Here is a 4,504-nt window from a genome sequence, read left to right as displayed (position 1 = left end):
CTTATAATCAAATACATTTTATATACCAACATTATCCTCATTAAAATGTTAGACAATCAAAAGCTAAAGAAATAAAAATGATCCATTTACACTATATTTGAAATTTAAATTTTCGTTATATGTGAAGATACTATATAATGGAAACTATTAGATGTATATACAAATAGTTTGCTATGTGTAGATGAAATTATAGTAGGTTCATATTATTAGTATATATGCTAAGTTCATGTTATTAGTTTGCTAAGTTCATATTTTCATATGCTTTGGAAATTAATCTCCAAAGTTTCTTGTCTCTTGATGCAATATTGGTTAGTAATGCTCTTCTTTAATTTGCATGTAAAAGATCAAATTGTGAGGGAACCGTGAGGATTTAGCAAGGGATTAGCTAGAGTTAATCGCAAATCCCTTGCAATTTGCGAGGGATTAGCTAGGGGAATCCTCGCACATCCACCGCACATCCCTCGCAAGTGTATATATTTTTTTGCATCAACTTTATTTTCTTAATGATACAATCTCTATTAATTTCATGTTTTGGAAATGTTTTGGAAATTTCATTGTTCATATAGTTGGTGATTACTGGACTATGGACTCTATATTGCAAATATTGATCAAAACACTTGGTCATATGTTCATAATGAAAGTAAACCACATCTTGATTTACATTTATATATATATATATATCTTATATATGTGTTTTCTTTACACATGTTGATTCATCTCAAATAATTCTTTGTCTCTTGATGTTTTTACTGGGAACTTCACTTCAGAATTAAACCTAAACTCAAACCCTCAGCTCAAACCCTAAACCCTAAACCCTAAACCCATAAAGACCTCACAAATCTCTCGCTTCTTCCTCGCAAATTTGGAACGAATTATATTACTCGCTAATTCATCGTAATTCTGCGATAGATTTGCGAGGGACAGCTTTTTCCTCGCAAATAAATCGCACATCCCTCGCAAATTTGCGAGGGATTTGTGTGGGTCCTTGTCTTCGTAGCAAATGACCCGCAAATTCATCACAAATTTGCGAGGGAATCTGTCTGTCGCAGATTTCCATCGCAAAAAACGTGTTTTCTTGTAGTGTTATTTTGTTTTTATGTTACACATTTTTGTTCTTGTTAGTGTCAGAATTGAGATTTTACCCTTATTTCGTTGAGAGATTATAAAAAAAAGTTTGAAACTGTTGGTTATTGTGTCTTTGTTTCAATAGCATATATATATATATATATATGATAGAGTTTTTACATATTTGATTATTATGTTACGGTTCCATAATTCTTACGAAAGTTTTGCGTTTATAGATCGGTTAATGAGCAGGAAGGGTGGTTGGTGTTGTATAGGTTCCATCCTCACAAGGTTCTCGTTTTCTAGACTATCTAGTCTGAATTCTATTATTATCACAAAAATTTAATAGTTATGCTTTTTATGGAATTTACAACAATTTTTAATATCTTATTAGATAAAGTCCATCATAGATGTATACATTCGTTGTATTTTTATAGGGGTTGTTTCTGCCTTGGATGACTCTAACATCATTTCCTTTCATTCTATTTGTATCTAGTGCAAGGTTCCCTCTTTTCATAGTTTGATCACGAGGTAAACCATTATTGTCCGTTTCGCCATGTCCATAACATATCAACCACTGAAGATCCTTGGTTTCATTATCATATAGTCCTGATGTTACCATACTTGTTACAAGAGTATTTGTTGAGCCATCTTTAGCCGTCGTATAATGAATGCCAACGATTGTATGCTTGTGAAGCCCAATTAAGCACATTTCACCCCAATAGTAGAAAATATCATCTACTTGTACACCATGAACTAGATGATTCCTCTTCTTCATATTAGTTTAGACCCCTCATAAATTTGCAATTGGCTTTCGCGGTTGAAGGATATCTTTCGAGACTTTTAGTCGACATTATCTTCGTCTAACCGCGTCAAACAGCATCAAAACCGATTCCACTATCTCATAGTTTCCGGTTTCTCTCTGCTTCAGTTATCCTTGAATCAAAATTTTTAACATCTACAACCGTTCTGCGGTTGTAAGACAGAAGATCCCAATAGCAGACCGATTGCAGACGTTAAAATTTTTGATTCAAGAATAAGTAAACCAGAGAGAAAAACCGGAAACCATGAGATAGTAGAGTCGGTTTTTATGCAGTTTGACGTGGTTTAACAAAGATTATGCCAACTAAAACTCTCGAAAGGCATCATTACAACTACGGACGCTAATTGCAGGTTTATGGAGGTCCAAACTACTATGAAAAAGAGGACTTGTACAGTTCCTAGAGTCAAGTAGGTGATATATTCTATTAATGAGGTGAAATGTGTTTAGTCGGGCTTCACAAACATACGGTCACCGACATTGATCATATGAGAACTAAAGATGGCTCAACAGATACTCTTGCAACAAGTATGGTAACATCATCACATTATGATAATGAAACCGAGGATCTTTAGTGGTTGATATATTCTGGACATGGCAGAATGGACAAAAACGGTTTTCCACATGATCAAACTATGAAAAGAGGGAACCTTGCACTAGATAAAAGCAGAATGAAAGGGAATGACGTTAGAGTCATCCGAGGCAAAAATAAACTATGTGATAATATTAAGAAGGTATACATCTACAATGAACTTTGTCTAATAAGATATTAAAAATAGTAGTAACTTCCACAAGAAATATAATCATAAATTAAGTTTCTCTGATAGTAATAGAATTAAGACTAGATAGTCTAAATATGTATAATTTTCCATGTGAGGTGCATAATAGCTTGCCTGGAGGGACTTGAAGGTGGTCATGTTTTTTATAAAGAATTTTGGAACAAACTTTTATATATGCAATAGGCTACAAAAATGTTAGTAATTGATGTTGCTCGCTCGAGGTGACTTGCGGTCATTCATATTCTTCAAACGTATTTTTCATTTAATTAAGGTTGTGTTATTGGTTTGTGATTTAAATAAAGTTTAACGATTTTAAATGTTATGTAAAATCTGTTGTTATTCAATTAGCCTTTTAAAGTTTGGTGTTATTAGTTTGTGATTTGTAAAACGTCATTAAATTTTAATAAATCCTTTTAAAGTTTAGTGTTACTGGATTCAGAATTTGATAAAGTCAATAAAAGTTTTGTGTTATTCAACTAAAACAAAAGAATCTTAAATTGTTAATGAATTGAATTATTATGTTATTAGTTTATGATGACTCTTAGGGATGTCAATTGGGCTGTCCATGTCCAAATGGGTATGTCTAATTGGACACCTCCATTTTTTGGACATTCATGGTTTAAGCCCAAATAAAACCATGTCCAAATATGTCCAAACCAAATAGAACCATGGCCAATTGAGCTGTCCATGATGTCCAAATTATACATAAACTCATTAAATATTAATTCTCAAGATTAAACTTATAAATTCATCATGAACACTCAAAAGTTCATACTAAATCCATACATAAGTTATAAATCCATACCAAATCCAATACATAAGTTATAAATCCATTTCTTCTTCTTCTTCTTTTTGGACAATTGCTTATAGTCTCATACTCTCATTCATGGAAGTTGCACATGATCTGTAGTCATTGACTCTATACAGTGGCGGACCTATGTAGGAGGTGTGGGGTCAACTGACCCCCCTAAAATAATAAAATGGTTGCTTTTGCATGTAAATCAGATAATTATCAGTAGCACTGTTGGTTCGTCTCCCCCTAAATTGACCCCCTAACCATAGTTCGATTCTCTCCTATTATGGGACTCGATCTCTTGTGTGATGGTGCCTTGTGCATTAAATACTTACCATTGTTTAAATTACACGGAATCGTCCGTAAAGACGCATTTTCTGCTCTGGAAGCAGAATCACGTTCACATTAGTTTATTACTTTGCACCATAAGCCTGAACAGACGACGACGGAGATGGCTTTAGAAGATGCGACTTTGTACGGAGAAGACAATCGACAGTGATAATGGGCTGGGCATTGTTCTCATGGACTAGTGACTTCGTCAATTTCCCCACGTCACTTATTCTTGTGTGTTTTAAAGTGTTGTTTGTCTAATTGTTGTTACTTAGTTAGTGTTCTGCTTTATTTTTTTCTTTATTTTTTTTTTCACTTTTCAATTATTAATTAATTTAAATATGTATTAGTTGTTAGATAAATGTTTAGAAGGTAATAAAAATTTAATTTGTATGTCTCAATATTTTTTTAATATATACGCTTTCAATACGTACATGCTTCCTAATTTTTATAAAAAATCAGCTTTTCCACTTCCAAACGCTTCCGCTTCCGCGTAACCGCTCTCGATTCCATGCAGTTATAGACTATTGGCCACTACACTAAAGTTACTTCACCACTTTACACTTTATTCACAAGTAAAGTTATTAAAATATACAGATTATTTGGGAGACTTACAAAACGTAGAAAAAGTAATCAACAAAGTTATAAAAAACTCTCTAACAATTCTTCAAATTTTTTTTATTTATTCACTTTCACTTATTCTTTAGCTAGAACTGA

Source organism: Camelina sativa, chromosome 16 (genome assembly GCF_000633955.1).
Source record: "Camelina sativa cultivar DH55 chromosome 16, Cs, whole genome shotgun sequence".
Classification (NCBI taxonomy): domain Eukaryota; kingdom Viridiplantae; phylum Streptophyta; class Magnoliopsida; order Brassicales; family Brassicaceae; genus Camelina; species Camelina sativa.
Note: the sequence above shows the minus strand (reverse complement) of the source record.